This window comes from Neovison vison, chromosome 13, assembly GCF_020171115.1.
Source record: "Neovison vison isolate M4711 chromosome 13, ASM_NN_V1, whole genome shotgun sequence".
NCBI lineage: Eukaryota > Metazoa > Chordata > Mammalia > Carnivora > Mustelidae > Neogale > Neogale vison.
This window is the reverse complement of record NC_058103.1, coordinates 2,752,838-2,770,117: the sequence shown is the minus strand read 5'-3', so window position 1 is coordinate 2,770,117 and position 17,280 is coordinate 2,752,838. Positions and strand designations below refer to the sequence as shown.

The 17,280-nt window shown below is 41.4% G+C and overlaps 1 protein-coding gene across 6 annotated transcripts in view; it reads left to right on the top strand.

Annotated features, from left to right (window-relative positions):
* Window positions 1-17,280, top strand: part of MARK3 (microtubule affinity regulating kinase 3) — a 121,404-nt gene that overhangs the window by 60,663 nt on the left and 43,461 nt on the right. The gene's annotated exons all lie outside the window — the stretch shown is intronic.

Genomic DNA, 17,280 nt, shown 5'->3' with positions numbered 1-17,280 from the left:
AGCAGGCTCCCTGCTGAGCAGAGAGCCCGATGCAGGACTCGATCCCAGGACCCTGAGATCATGACCTGAGCTGAAGGCAGCGGCTCAACCCACTGAGCCACCCAGGCGCCCTGAAATTCTTAATGACTGTGCACAGCACCTATATCACACATTGCCTGTTTTTAACATCAGCCCTGTGACACAGCTTTTTTTTTTTTAATCTATATTTTACAGATGAGCAGACTGAAGTTTTCTAACGTTTTGCAGCTTGTTCAGTCATCCAGTGAGGAAGCGACTACACTAGAGTTAGAGCCTTGTTCCACCATGTCCCCTTGGAAGGGATCAGGTCCAGCCCCTTCCTTATGGGGATAGCAAAGGAGTGTACTGAAGTTCAGCTTGTATATGGTGGATACCCAGTAAAATCTGTTAAGTGCCAAATTTATTTTAACACTAAAATATCATCTCATATTACCCTGATTCCAGGAATTTGACCACTAGAACCTGGGATTTTGGGGAGTGGAAGAATCTCTTTGTCTTGGAAATATTTAATATAAAAATCCATGTTGCTGCTGCTTTTATTTTGAATTTTTAAGTGGGTTGGGCCTCTGCCTTCGGCTCAGGTCATGATCTCGGGGTCCTGGGATCGAGCCCCGCATCGGGCTCTCTGCTCAGCAGGGAGCCTGCTTCCTCCTCTCTCTCTGCCTACCTCTCTGCCTACTTGTGATGTCTCTCTCTCAAATAAATAAAATCTTTAAAAAAAATTGCTTAATTTTATTAGTTAAATCTAAGCAATTATTTAAAATTAGTTTTAATTTTTATTAACTGCTTTACATACAAAAAAAGCTGGATGTTTATAGTGTAAATATTATGGGAAATAAACACCCATTTACTTCAAGAAATGGATCATCAGTACCTTATAAATCACTCATACTGCGGCCCTCTCCAACTTGATTCCCCTTCTTCCTTTCCCACCTACCAGGTAACCACTAATGAGGATATCCTTGTTGTTTTCTTGATTGTCTTTATAATTTCACCATATATGCATTCTCTCATTAAAATAGTGTAAAGGTTAGGGCGCCTGGGTGGCTTAGTGGGTTAAAGCCTCTGCCTTCGGCTCAGGTCATGATCCCAGGGTTCTGGGATCGAGCCCCACATCAGGCTCTCTGCTCCTCAGGGAGCCTGCATCCTCCTCTCTCTCTGTCTGCCTATCTGCCTACTTGTGATTTCTGTCTGTCAAATAAATAAATAAAAATTAAAAATAAAATAAAATAGTGTAAAGGTTTTATTTTTTTATCTTTTAAGAAAATACTGTAAAGGTTTTAAATACTAGATAAACGTAATCATATGTATTCTTCTCCTATTTGCTTTTTCTTACCCAAATTGTGTTCCATGTTGACATATTTAGCTAATTCACATTCTCTACTCTGCTCATTTTCATGATTACATGGTGTTCTATTACATGAATATACCATGATTTACATACACATTCTCGGATTCAGAGACCTTCAGATTGCTTAGAGCTATTTGTATTACAAACATTGTTGCTGTGAGTTGCCCTGTTATGTGTCCTGGTAATTTGTGTAAGAGTTTCTTTTTTTTTTTCTTTTCTTTTTTTTTTTTTTTTAAAGATTTTATTTATTTATTTGACAGAGAGAGATCACAAGTAGGCAGAGAGGCAGGCAGAGAGAGAGAGGAGGAAGCAGGCTCCCTGCTGAGCAGAGAGCCCGATGCGGGACTCCATCCCAGGACTCTGGGATCATGACCTGAGCCGAAGGCAGCAGCTTAACCCACTGAGCCACCCAGGCGTCCCAATTCCTTTTCTTTTTAATACACTAATTCTTCTTTTTTTAAAAAGATTTTATTTATTTATTTGACAGAGAGAGATCACAAGTCGGCAGATAGGCAGGCAGAGAAAAGGGGGAAGCAGGTTCCCTGCCGAGCAGAGAGTCCGATGCGGGGCTTGATTGATCACCAGGACCCTGAGACCACGACCTGAGCTGAAGGCAGAGGCTTAACCCACTGAACCACCCAGGCACCCCTGAATTTGTCTGATTTTTTTAATCCTTGCCAATCTGATGGATATAAAAATAACATTTCCTTATGATTTTTATTTATATTTCCCTGATTACTGGGAAGTATTACATCTTTTCATATTTTTATTGTTTTTTTGTTTCTTCTGTGAAGTGCCTCTTTGAGTCTTTTGTTCAGTTTTAAGAAATTCTTCTGGGGCGCCTGGGTGGCTCAGTGGGAAAAACCTCTGCCTCCAGCTCAGGTCATGATCCCAGGGTCCTGGGATCAAGCTCCACATCGGGCTCTCTGTTCAGCAAAAAGCCTACTTCCCCTCCTCTCTCTGCCTCTCTGCCTACTTGTGATCTCTGTCTGTCAAATAAATAAAAATAAATTTAAAAAATATATATTTAAGAAATTCTTCCTTGCCTAGGGCCATAAAGATAATTGTCTCCGTTGTCTTAAAGTTTTTTAAATCTCTATCTCATGATCTGACCCTGAGATCATGACCTGAGGCAAAATCAAGAGTGGACTGCTGAACCACCGGGGTGCCCCTACTTTTTTTTTTTTTTTAAGGACTTTATTTATTTATTTATTTATTTATTTATTTGACAGAGACAGCGAGAAAGGGAACACAAGCAGGGGATGTGGGAGAGGGAGAAGCAGGCTTCCCGCTGAGTAGGGAGCCTGATGCGGGGCTCCATGCCAGGACACTGGGATCAGGACCCGAGCTGACGGCGGACACTTAATGACTGAGCCACCCAGGCGCCCCCCTACATTTTATTTTTAATAGAAGAATGGCACATAATAAATGGAGCCCCAAAATACATGTCATGTCAAATCTGAGCTAAATTAACGCACGTGACAAAAGTTTTGACCTCTCTCAGGCCATGCATGACACATTAAGTAGGAAAAAAGATAAAGATCTTAATATACTAAGCCTATATTACAACTTGGTATAGTTTTTTTTTAACACACCCCTTTCTAAGGATATGTTATAACTTTGTGCCAGGATTTAATGTAGTAACTTTTGAAATTTATGATGGCTACAAGGTAAATGATTTCTTCAGGGTTAAGCAGTACATATACATAAGCAATGGTTCTGTTAATCTGTCTAGGCTACAGTTTTTCTTCCCCTCCTCTTCCTCCTCCTCCTTCTCCTCCTACTTCTTTTTCTTCTTTCTTTTTCTTAAAAAACTTTTTATTTTGAGTAGTCTCCAACCCAGTGTGGGACTGGAACCACAATAGGAGATCACAGATCCTTCACTCCACCATGAGCCAGCCAGGCGCCCCCTCTGGCTACATTTTCTGAATGAAGAGCAGTAAAAATAGAAACCAGTAAAAATAGAAACAAAAAGTACAAACATGTAGAACTTAAAACACATAGAATTCATAGATCAAATATTAAAATGTACACCAAAAGTGCAATATATCTAGAAATTAACACTAACAAACTACATATCAGAACCTATAGAATACTGCTTTTGGTGTTTAAGAATATTTGTAGCTTCAAACACACTATTAAACAAAAAAGTATGACAATGAATACGTTAAATATTAAACTATGTTAGAAAGGGAACAGAATAAATCTGTTATAAATAAATAATAATTATGTAAGGAACTAATAAAGGCAGGAATTCGTGAATTTGAAAAACAGAAAAAAATCTACAGCTTTGGATTTTGTTGTTATTTTTGAGGGGGGATGAGAAGGAGGCAATAAAAAAATAAAGGGAAAGAAAATATGAATTATGGAATGAGGAGCATAGAAAAGACCAGATAGAAAAGAAGTAAAATTATCACAAGGGTGATAATTCACAGGGTACCTTTTGTGCAAATAAATTAGGACCAACCTAAGGAATGGGTAAACATTTCTGTTGTTGTTGTTGTTGTTTATTTGATAGAGAGAGAGAGAGATCACAAGCAGGCAGAGAGAGAGGGAAGCAGGCTCCCACCAAGCAGAGAGTCCGATGTGGAGCTTGATCCCCGGACTCTGAGACCACGACCTGGGCCGAAGGCAGAGGCTTAACCCACTGAGCCACCCAGGCGCCCCTGGGTGAACATTTCTTAAAGGGAAAACATAGTTACCAAAATTAACTCTAGGGAAGAATCTATATGCACCACTAACTATAAAAGAAATTGAGAAATCGGTGAAAGGCCAGATGCCTGCCTCAAACTGCCAAACCCAGAATTTCATGTTTGACTCCTTTCATACCTTCACTGAATAGGTAGTACCACTTCTGCCCAGCTGTTTCAGAACTTGAGAAAGAAGGGGACGTTCCTGATTCATTTCTCAATTCAGAAACACTGCTATCAAAATGTGTTGGAAACAGGGAAGAAAACTATAGTTCAGTCTCATATACATTCAAAACCAGGAATTAAAAATATTAGCTCTAGGACTTAGAATTGAACATGAGCACATTTATCTTTGCTCCCTCCCTCCACTCACTAAATAGTGGTAAAGGAATTAAAAAGGAAGTGTCAGGAAAAAAAAAAAAAAAAGGAAGTGTCAGGTACACCTGGGTGGCTCAGCTGGTTGAGCGTCCAGCTCTTGGTTTCGGCTTGGGTTATGACTCAGGGTTGGGAGATCAAGCCCCGCATTGGGGTTCGGTTGGGTGTGGAGCCTGCCTAAGATTCTCTCTCTCTTCCCCTCCCCATCTCTCACGTGCGCGCGCTCTCTCTCTCTCTCAAAATGAATGAATGAATGAATGAATGAGTGGAAGTGTCAGAATAGGAGAGAACTAGAGGACAAAGAATTAAACCTAGTTTTGTCAGCTGGAATGTGTGAGTGTGTGTGTGTGTGTGTAATGTTTAATAGATACAGCAAACCAGAGGGAGCTGAAACCAAGCCTCTAAGAGCAGGAGTTAAGGGCGGAGGTAGGTAGGCTGGTAGCAAGAAGAATCATGCTGAGTCATGCCACAGGATTCAGAAAGCTTAGAAATAAGTTCTCTGAGCTCCTTTTATGGGTGGGGTTACAAGTAGAACAGCTGAAAAATGATACAAGGGCCCCCAAGCCACCTCCCAGTTAGAAATGGGGCAGTTTGTTTTCCAAAGAGGCTAAATCAAAGAGCATCTAGACTTGAGGATCTCATACTGCAAACAAGGACCCACTGAGTGGTGAGACACTCTTTCTCCACTCCCTTTCTTTGCTCACCCCCCAGAACTTTGTTAGCCCCTTTTGTATTGCCTGAAAAGAGAATAGGAGATTTCTTCTCTGGGAAAACTGACTTGAAAGAGAATACAGATACAAACAGTTGGGTGTTGAGTTGAAGCTCCTTAATTTCTGCCCAGTCATCTTACAGTCCAGCCCTCATGTATGTAACAGTCCAGAGTTTTGGCGCCTCTCTTAAATATGGAAATACGGAAGGACAGCCAAGAATCTCCAGATACTTGAGAATAACCAGAGACAAAAATAAATAAGAATAAAAATAAATAAATAAATAAATAAATAAGAATAAAAAAGAAAAACTAGAAGAGGAAACTAGACTACTTTAAAAAAAAAAAAAAAAAAAGGAAAGGAAAATGACAATTTTTATTTCCAAAGATTTAAAGAAGAGACAGACAGTAGTATAACAACAACCATTATATTCATGAAAGAAGAATATGACGCACTGAAAAAGGACCATTGAGGGAAGGTAATTTTAAGAAGAAAGAAGAAGATAGGAAGAAAGTCAGTAAAAGGGTTGGAAAATAAAGTCAAGAAAATCTCTCAGAAAATACTATACAAATTCAAAGACTTGAGAATTAAGGAAGATAAGATATAAAATTGAAGTATCTGTCTAGATGGTGTAGTTTGTGATAAAGCAGAATGGTAAAAAGAACTGAGGATGGGAGGGGAAATTATCAAGGAATAACAAAAGGTCATTTCCCAGAACTGTGGAACCTAAATTTTCAGATGGAAAAGGCTTGGCGCCCAGTGCAAACATGCCAGAAGACTCACAGTGGATCTGTTTTGAATGCTAATGTACCACAGATCAAAATCTCTGGTATGTTAAAATTTAAATATATCCAGGTTAACGAGAATGAAGAGGAAAAATAAAGTCACAAACAGAATTGTAACAAAATGGCATTACACTCATCTGCATTGCTTTAAGCTAAAAGAATATGGATCCTGGGACGCCTGGGTGGTGCAGTTGGTTGGGCGACTGCCTCCGGCTCAGGGCGTGACCCTGGAGTCCTGGGATCAGGCTCCCAGCTCCATGGGGAGTCTGCTTCGCTCTCTGACCTTCTCCTCGCTCATGCTCTCTCTCACCGTCTCTCTCTCTCAAATAAATAAAATAAAATCTAAAAAAAAAAAAAGAATATGGATCCAGGCCTTTAAAATTCTGAACCAACTGGATATTCACAGGCAAAAGTTTGAAATTGGGCCCCTATCCTACACGACCCACAAAAATTAACCTGAAGTGGATTAAGGTCTTACACAGACAACCTAAACCATAAAGCTCCTAGAAGAAAACGTAGGGGGAAAGCTCTTTTCCCCTTGAACTTGGCAGTGATTTTGGGGGGTATGACACCAAAAACACAAACAACAAAAGCAAAAACCAACTAGTGGAATTTCAGAAAACTTAATGCACAGCAAAAGATACAGTCAACAAAGTGAAAAGGCAGCCCACAAAATGGGAGAAAGATATTTACAAACTGTTTATCTGATAAGGGATTAATGTCCAAAATAGATAAGGAACTCCTATAATTCAGTAGCAAACACAAAAAAATAATTAAAATGGGTGAAGATTTAAATAGATTTTTTCCCAAAGAAGACCTACATAAAACCAGTATGTGCATGAAAAGGTGTTCAGTGGGCGCCTGGGTGGCTCAGTGGGTTAAGCCGCTGCCTTCGGCTCAGGTCATGATCTCAGGGCCCTGGGATCGAGCCCCGCATCGGGCTCTCTGCTCAGCAGGGAGCCTGCTTCCATCTCTCTCTCTCTCTCTCTGCCTGCCTCTCCATCTACTTGTGATCTCTCTCTATCAAATAAATAAATCTTTAAAAAAAAAAAAAGGTGTTCAGTATCGCTCATCATCAGTAAAAGGCAAATAAAAACCACAATGAAATATTTATCACCTTAAGCTTATTACAATGGCTATTATCAAAAAGTGATCGATGCTGGCAAGAACAAGAAATGGCAGCCCTTGTGCCGATGGTGGAAATGTAAACTTTGTAGCTGCTTATGGAAGATAGTGTGGAGGGTCCTTTACTAATTAACAATAGAGCCTCCGTGGTATCTAGCAGTTTCATTTCTGAGCATATATCCATAGGAGGTGAAATCATCATCTCAAAGAGATAACTGATCTCCATTGTTCGCTCCAGGATTATTCACAATAGCTAAGACATTGATACACATGAAGTGTCTACAAATGATGATAAAGATGTGAGATTACTTACAGACATGCAGGAATATATATTATTCTACATAATATTCCATAAAAAAGGGAATCCTGCCATTTGGGGCAACATATTTTGAGGGCGCATTAAACAAATCAGATGGAAAAAGACAAATCCTGTATGATCTCACTTAAATGTAAATCTTAAAAACTGAACTCCTAGAAGCAGAATACACGGTGGTTGCTAGGGATTGGGGGTGGAGGAAGTGGGGACATATGGATCCAAAGGGAACAAACTTCCCAGTTACAAGGTGGATAGGTGCCAGGGATCTCATGTACAGCTTGGTGACTGTGGTTAATACTGGTTTGCATACGCTCAAGCTGCTAGGAGAATGGATCTTAAATGTTCTCACCACCACCGTAACAACAACAAAATGGTAATTATGGAGGTGAAAGATGTGTTAACCAACTTCATGTAAAGATTTCACAAAATACACACGTGTTTCAAATGATTACATTGTACACCTTAAACTTACACAGTATTACATGTCAGTTATATCTTATTAAAGGTAGGGGGTTAATTTTTCTGAGAGAAAAGAATCTCATCTAGAATTCTTTACCCAGCCAAAGTGTTAGTCACATTTAAAGATAGAATCACATATTCTGGGGCACGCAGGGTTTCACAGTTAACCGTGTCCTTACCCTTCCTCAGGACATATTGGTGGTGTGTCCTTCACTACCACAAGAGAGAATTCCAAGAAAGAGAAAACGTAGGGTTCAGAAGGGGAAGTCCAACAGAGTGTGTCTTGAAAACAGGACAAAGACTTTCAGAATATGAATATCTACAAGGGAAAAAAATTACTGAACTGTTTGAAAGTATTTGAAAAGAGATTTAGAGGGGTGCCTGGGTGGCTCAGTGTGTTAAAGCCTCTGCCTTCGGCTCAGGTCACGATCTCAGGGTCCTGGGATCAAGCCCCGCATCGGGTTCTCTGCTCGGCGGGGAGCCTGCTTCCTCCTCTCTCTCTGTCTGCCACTCTGCCTACTTGTGATCTCACTCTCTATCAAATAAACAAATAAATCTTTTTTTAAAAATTAAAAAAATTTTTTCAAAAAAATCTTTGGAAATAAGTAGGTAAACAGTAGATGAAATAGCTTTAAAAAGTTGGAAGGATTATCTGTGGGCACTTCACAAAGAGGGACAAACAGAAGAGGAGGGCAGGGGCGAGGTTGGATAAGTAACCAACAATATCTGCCTTGGCATACACCAGTCTTATTTTCTTACTCTAGAAAAGGTTATGCAAATCGGTGAAAATATATAATCTAATAGAAAATAGTCAAAAGATGTACTTAAGTAATTAATAGGACAGATGGTCAGTATTCAAGTAAAAATGTTCAGCATCCTAAAGATACCGTTGTTTCACCAGTCAGATCTGCGAGAGACTAATAATGCATAATGTTGGCTAGACTGTAGGGAAACAGGAAATCTCACTGTTGCCAATAGTGTAATATGTTTGTTTGTTTGTTTTTTAAGATTTTATTTATTTATTTGACAGATCACAAGTAGGCAGAGAGGCAGGCAGGGCTCGATCCCAGGACCCTAAGATCATTACTTGAGCCGAAGGCAGAGGCTTAACCCACTGAGCCACCCAGGCACCCCAGTAGCATAATATGTTTTAATCAAGTAATACAGCACTAGCAAAGTGTTGAGGGCATGCATGGCTCCTGGCTGTCTCAGTCAGTAGAGCATGTGACTCTTGATCTTTGGGTTGAGTCAAACCCCCATGTTGGGTGTAGAAATTACTTTAAAAAATAAAATCTTAGGAGTGCCTGGGTGGCTCAGTGGGTTAAAGCCTCTGCCTTCAGCTCAGGTCATGATCCTGGGGTCCTGGGATCGAGTCCTGCTTCGGCCTCTCTGCTCAGCGGGGAGCCTGCTTCCTCCTCTCTCAGCCTGTCTCTCTGCTGTCAAATAAATAAATAAAATCTTTAAAGATAAATAAATAAAAATTTTAAAAATAATAAAATCTTAAAAAAAAGAAAAAAAGAAAGCCAGTATGCCTTTTGGCCCCCATCCTATCTCTAAGAACCTACCCTGCCAGAATATTTGCTTGAGTGTACAAGTAGTATATCCCTGTATATACATAGTTCCCCCTTTTCTGAGGGTGTCATGTTCCCAGACTCCCTGTAGATACCTGTACCTGTGGATAGTACTGACCCTTATATATATACTGTGTTTTTCCTGTACATACACACCTATGATAAAGTTTAATTTATAACTTAGGCACAGTAAAAGAGTAGTAATAATAACTAATAATAAAATGTGGGGCGCCTGGGTGTCTCAGTCAGTTAAGCTTCCAACTCTTGGATTTGGCTCAGGTCCTGATCTCATGGCTTGTGAGATCAAGACCCACATCAATCTCCCCACTCAGCGAGAGTCTGCTTGGACATTCTCTCCCTCTGCCCTTCCCCTGTGTACACACACACTCTCTCAAATAAATAAATCTCTCTCTTTAAAAAAAAAAAAAACCTAACTAATAATAAGATAAGACAATTATAGGAGCACCTGGGTGTCTCAGTCAGTTAAGTGTCTAACTCTTGGTTTCAGCTCAGGTCATGATCTCAATGTTGTGGATCAAGCCCTGCATGGGGCTCTGCACCGGGCCTGGAGTCAGCTTGAGATTCTCTCTCCTTCAGCCTCTGCCCCTTTGGCTATGTATAGCCCCCCAAATAGAATAATTACAGCCGGGGCGCCCGGGTGGCTCAGTGGGTTAAAGCCTCTGCCTTCAGCTCAGGTCATGATCCTGGGGTCCTGGGATCATGCCCTGCATCGGGCTCTCTGCTCAGCGGGGAGCCTGCTTCCTCCCTCTCTGCCTGCCTCTCTGCCTACTTGTGATCTCTGTCTATCAAATAAATAAAGTCTTAAAAAAAAAGAATAATTATAGCTATATACTGTAGTAAAGTTATGTGAATGTGGTCTCAAACATTTTATTTAAAGATTTCATTTATTTATTTGACAGAGAGAGAGGTCACAAGTAGGCAGAGAGGCAGGCAGAGAGAGAGGGGGGAAGCAGGCTCCCAACTGAGCAGAGAGCCCGATGTGGGGCTTGATCCCAGGACCCTAAGCTCATGACCCAAGCTGAAGGCAGAGGCTTATTAACCCACTGAGCCACCCAGGCGCCCTCAAAACATTTTATTGTACTGTACTTAACCTTTTTGTGATGATGCAGGATAATAAAATGCCTTTGTGATGGGTTGAAATGAGGTGGGCTCTATGACGTAGTGTTAGGCTCTACTGACCTTCTGACCATCTATCAGAAGGAGTATCATCTGCTGGATTGAGGCTGATCACAGGGAACTGAAAGTGCAGAGAAGGTTGGGGGGCAGGGGACTACTGTACAAGGCTGTTCACTGTGATATTAGCAAAAATGTGTCCGTGACCTATATGACATCAGTAAAATTCTAAATACATCATAATACACAGAACTGTCATATCTCCACATCTATAGATCTCTCTTCCTGAGTGGGAGCAGTTACTGCTTTTGGTTAGACAAATGGTCTTTGGTAATGTTGTTAATAATATCTTATTTCCCTATCATTCGTTAACTTTCCTATTCTGTTCCTTATTTTAAGATATTTAATGTTGGAGTGATTCTGAGAGTGACTCCAATCTGTATCTGCCTTAAATTTTGCGTTGCAGCGGTGGTCCTCATATTCACTTTACTTCAGAGATACTCCCTAGAGGACTTTCTTGCCTTTCACCCACTGGCATCCTCCACCCACATGGTGAAAAGAGATAAGAAATGCTCTTCCTCTTTTTTTTTTTTCTTTTAGAAATGCTCTTCTTATTAAGAGTGATCAAAATTAAAAAAAAAAAATGATCAAAATACAGCTTTCTTAGCTACCTTGTCTTTTTCAAGAATTTCCCTTTTAGCCTAAGAAACAAAAACCTTTTCTTTGTTCATTCTCAACCCTTCTTAAAAATCAGATTAATTGGGCACCTGGGTGGCTCAGTGGGTTAAGCCGCTGCCTTCGGCTCAGGTCATGATCTCAGGGTCCTGGGATCAAGTCCCACATCGGGCTCTCTGCTCCGCAGGGAGCCTGCTTCCTCTTCTCTCTCTGTCTGCCTCTCTGCCTACTTGTGATCTCTGCCTGTCAAATAAATAAATAAAATCTTTAAAGAAAAATCAGATTAATTGAGGGAAGGGAAGTAGATAATACAGTTACGTGTCTTCAAGTTCAAAGGACAGAAAGAGTATTGAAGGAAAGGTCTTCATTCAGCCTTTGACTACCCACCGCCCTGATCCTGCCCCTGGGACAACCAGTGCCACTGGTTTCTGTTTGTCCTTCCAGAGATATTCTGTGTATAGAAAAGGAAAGACATAGTTTTCCTTGTTTACACAATGTGTTTTCTTCACAGTTTCTTCTGCATTAACTCTGTGAGCTTTTGCCAGCCTCTCTCCCTCGGTCTCATCTAAGAGAGTCTTTGATTTGTTCTTCTGTTCAGCAGAGCCGCGGTAGCAGTGTAGTAGGACAAAGGGACAGAGGTTTCTGCATGGTGAAGAGGAAAAGCAGGTGCATCATCCTTCTGTCTTTCCTTCCTGAAGCACCCTCGAGACGGGCCAGCACCTGCGATGCTGTTTTCGAATAGACCGTGGGCCGCACGTGTACGTCTGTTCTAGGCATTAGGCTCCAGTGTCTGGATTTCATTCTCTCTGGCTGCCTCCTTTTCTGAGTCTCCATTGTGGACTCGAGTTGTTTCTTCTCTGAACTGTTTGCTTTTTGGAGTTCCTGTCTTTTCATCCTGCACAGTTAGGCAATGTTCTTTCTTTCCCAAGGATGCTATTTCTGTGCTGGTAATTCTACGGAATGTATCTCTAGCCCAGATTTTTCTCCTGAGCTTCAGACCTAAATACCATGTACTCTGACTGACCTCAAGCGCCCTCACACTGCATGTCCAGAAGCAGCTCCGTCTGCCTTGCTGCAGCCTGTCCTGTCTTCTCTGTCTCACAGTGGCACGTGGACCCACATAGGGGTATCAGCGCCCACTCAGCCTCCCTCTTCTTTACTCTCTGATTGTTTCCTTACTGTGTCTCCTTTTCTTTATCCAAGACTGCTCATAATTACCCACAAATCTTAGATTTATAGCATGACTATTTTCTATGCAAGAAGAGGGTGGTCATTATGTTTGCTTCATTATTTCTGACATAAGTTGTCATTCAGCCTGTCACTCTGCTGCCATGAAAGCACAGGCTTTCACCGTCACAGCCTGTTCCTTCTTGTACCTATTATGTATCTGGAGAGGGGAGTCTGAATACTTTCACCATCATGATTTAGATCACAGTCTTATGTGACCTCCCTTCCCCACCCTCCATGTTCTTTTTTATGTGCTCACTTTACTTTTCCTTTGCTTGTTAAATTGTCTTTTTCCAAAGATAACTCCTGGGCATTTCAAGTCCTGGTTGTTGGGACATCTCTTCAGTCTTTGGTACTGTACATTTGGGGTCCTTGTTATTCTGATCACCAGGATCCCCGATCTCTGCCTTCGAACATGTTTGTTCTCCTCCTGGATACCGGTTCCTAGAGGACTTGAAGATGTTGGGAGGTTGCAAATTGGTCAGCGAATTGAGAATTTTTGCACTTCAAATAGTTGTGTTCTTTCGTTTTTGTTTTTTTTTTTTTAAATAAGTTTGTCTCTTTATTTTTTTTTCCAATTTATTTATTTTCAGAAAAACAGTATTCATTATTTTTTCACCACACCCAGTGCTCCATGCAAGCCGTGCCCTCTATAATACCCACCACCTGGTACCCCAACCTCCCACCCCCCCGCCACTTCAAACCCCTCAGACTGTTTTTCAGAGTCCATAGTCTCTCATGGTTCACCTCCCCTTCCAATTTACCCAAATTCCCTACTCCTCTCTAACGCCCCTTGTCCTCCATGCTATTTGTTATGCTCCACGAATAAGTGAAACCATATGATAATTGACTCTCTCTGCTTGGCTGATTTCACTCAGCATCATCTCCTCCAGTCCCGTCCATGTTGCTACAAAAGTTGGGTATTCATCCTTTCTGATGGAGGCATAATACTCCATAGTGTATATGGACCACATCTTCCTTATCCATTCATCATTTTGTTTTTTATAACTAGCATCTGCATAAGATTGAAAAAGAATGCAGAGAAGTAAGTTGAATTAAGGTAGGGTCTCATTAAGTGTCCTTTTATAATAACGAAACTTAAAAAATATATACGTTGTATAATCCCAATAGGGACTTCCTAAAATTTCATGCTTTCTCTTCAGTAAGTTATTTCTGTCCAAATTTAACTATCTTCAGCTGTGGTTCACAGTTGATACAATTACATGAAATCTCTGGCGTGTTATTGTGGGGTTTTTGTTTTTTTGAGTGTTTTTTTTCCTCCATCTTCCCCAGAATCTCTGACATTTTTATCACTTACATGCAGATTGTCAACTTCTAAAAAACAGTGCTCATCTGTTGCTCTGGAATTTTCTGTACCAGCAGTTTATAATCTTATCAGTGATTTTACTTTTAAATTTCAAAGGCAGCTACATGGCATCATGAGATGAGCGTGGACCTTGGAATCCTGGTTCCAGCACCTACTAACTGGGAGTCCTTGGACATGTTTCTCAACTTGCTCAGTTCTCCTTCATGTCCACTGGAGCTGATCAGAGTCTCTGGACAGAGTTGTAAACATTAGGTTATATCATAGGTGGAAGCATCTAGCCTTATGCTTCAGACACAGTGGATACCTCGTAGCTCTTGGCTTCTTGCTTCCTCTCCACCTCCTTGATTAACTTGCTATAGATTTATTAACTCATTTCTGCTTGAAACAGTTCTGATAGCAGCAAATATGTAAAGTTATTTGGTAATATCCTGACACTATCCTACTAGGGAATCTGAGGGTATTCTTTCTGCCTCCAGAATTAAGCTTATACAACCCAGCCCTCTGTCTGGTACCGTTTACCTTTCCTCTGTGATTTCACAACATGTGCCTTGGTGTAACTCATGGGTTGTCTGCAGTATTTTAGTTTCCAACTGCTCTCTAACAAATTACCCCAAAACTGAGCAACTGAAACAAAACCATTTGTTACCTTGAAGTTCTATGAGTCGTGTGTTTGGTAGTGATGGCACAGGTGCTGTCAAGAAGTTTTGGGTAAGAGCCATAGCTGCAGGCATCTGAAGACTTGATTAGGCTGGTGGGTCTGCTTCCAGAAGGGCCCTCTAACCTGGCTCTGTTGAGGGGCTGTAGTTCCTCACCAGCTGTGGGCATGAAGAGGCCTCAGTACCTTGCCATCTGGCATCTGTCCATCGAGGTGTTTAATGCCCCCACAACACACAAGCTAGTGATCTCTGAGAGCATGGAGGGGCCCCAGTATCTAGTCATTTTCGGTGAGTCACTCACTAAGTGCGCCCCACACTCAGAAGAGAGGGATATGAACTTCTACCTTTTGCAGAGAGGATTGTCAAAGAATTTGTGGACATATTTTAAAACCACCATACCTAGGGTGCTTGCTCTAAGTAAGATTCTTCGTCCCACTTCAGATCTAGCAAGAGGTAGGGCCCAGGGACCTGGAGTTTGCATAGACACTCTTATGATTCTGAGGTCGGTAGCCTGAAACCCACACTCCGAAATGTGCTTTTCTGCCAGACGGATCACTTGGTCTTTCTTAAATAAATGGTCTTAATTAGCCACAACCACATATACAAAGCACACATAGCTCGTTTTTTTTTACTGTGGACATCGTTTGGAGTCTTGCATGACTATGGTTACGTCCAGTGGTGCCTGCTACCCCAAATTAAAGTGAGCTCTGCCTTTCTTGAATTCCTGTAATATTTTATGTTTTCCCGCTGTGTGGCTCTGATTACTGTGTTTCAGTGCTGCATTGCTAGTAGGGATTTAAAAATGATTGCCTTCATTTGACCTGCTCTCCTGCCAGCAGAATTATGACAGCTCTGCACCAAGCATTCTGGTACTCAGGATTTAAAAGCAATGTGGTCATTAGAATGCTAAGGAGGCTGGTTCAAACCATACTTCTTGGTAGTTAGTACTTTCATAAAGGCATTTGTCAAACAAAGGAGTTCCTGTTGTGTGCCAGGCCTGGTTTCAAGTATACGGTAGTGAAAGGAGACCAGTTGCCTGGTACACAGAAATGTATCTTTATACTTGAAAGACGTTCTGGGGAAGAAGTAAACAGACCACTGTGATGCAAAACAAAGGAGATTTTCTTAGATAAGGTTTTCAGAGAAATCTGCTGGAGACTTCAAGGACAGAACGGAGAAAAGACTCCAAGGGAGGAAGCAGTTCAAATGTTTTGATACCTGAGAGGAATCAGGGTGGCTTGCAGGGATAGTAGAAGTCACCATGGCCGTGGTCGGAGTTTTACACTAAATGCAGGGTCCTAACTTGTGTTGGTATTGTATCCAGCTTGGAACTCTCCTCCTTTAGCAGTTGTGGGAATAACTGGGAGATTCAGATTATAAGCTACAAATTCAACTATAATGAATTGGAAGACAGGGTTTCTGTGTTGGCTTGACGGAGGGAAACTAAGAACTCAAGCCCGAGTGGTGGTCAGAGTAGCTATCTTCTCATCTCAGAACACAAAACGCGAGAATGACTACAACAGCAACAGGAGATATTTGTGTTGGAATAAAAGTGCTTCAGCCTTTAGAGATGATCCACTATTCAGGAAAGGAGTCTTACTCATCTGACTCCATGTTTTTAAGCTCTGAGCTCAGTTTAGAGGTCAGATGGGTCCATGTCCATCTCCATGCTCTTAGTTGTGAAGTACTGGTTCAGTCCTAGATTAGATGTGATAGACGGGACAAGTTCAGTAAACCCTGTGATTTCTCCCCAGATTTCTTTCTACATAGCCAGCTTCTCCTCCTCTCTCCAAGTTCTTCCCAGCCCATACCTCCCAAAGGTTATATCTACTGGTTGTTGGGAGACTTTGGTTCTAGCCCAGTTCCCCATGGAAAGAGAGCAGGACCTTGGGAGATCTTTTCCTCTCCTTTCCTGGTTTCCACTTGTCTGCAAGAGGATTGGATAAGATGACCTCTAAAATTGTTATTTTCTGAGATCTGATACTAGCCTAGGCCGTAACACCACAACTCTCTTCTGAATTCACAGCACATGTTTAATCAACCAAGTTTAGTATTTCTCCTTATTCTCTGTGATGGTTTGGCAGCTCCACCAGTCTTACCTGGATGGCTTCTCGTGGCATCCTCCGGGTTCATTGGTGTGGCAGCATTCGGCTGATGAATTGATGGGGCTGAACTCAGGTGGGACAGTGGGTCTTTCCCTGCATGTACTCTTTCATCCTCAAAGAGGCCAAACTGGCCTCCTCATATCATGGCATCTTTATTCCAAGAGAGCAAGTGCTGGATACGCAAGCATTGATCCACTCACTCTCTTCTTGTTTTCAAATTTGATAATGTCCCATTGGCCAGAGCAAGTCACCCAGCTTATACCAAAGTGTAAACATGCAAGGCAGGGCTCATTAGGACCATAATCGAACCGTCTGCCACAGCTGCCGTGCTAAATTACCTGTCTTCTCTAACAAGGATTTCCCACAGTGGTTTTGTTCAAAATCTTCTCATAGAATTACTTGGAATCATCAGTTCTAACACAGTCACGAAGTAGTTCCTCAGGACTGTACACATTTGGATTTGCAATGATATATTGAATCAGACTGAGTTTAATCCCAAGGTATTCTTGCCTAAACCCGATCTTACATGTTCAAGATAGCAAAGTGTAATTCCGGTTGTGGTATCCTCCTCCTCTGGAACTTCTGCTTTTCCCGGAGCCGACACTGAAGTCTGTATAGCTGCCCTGGACTTGCTCACGTCAGATGTAGACTGTTGAACACTCTACTGAGGCAGTTGTCTAAGAGAAGGTTTAAATTTATGTTGCAACAGTGGAGTAGAATGTTTAATAACCTGTGTTGGGGAACTATGTGTTTGTTTTT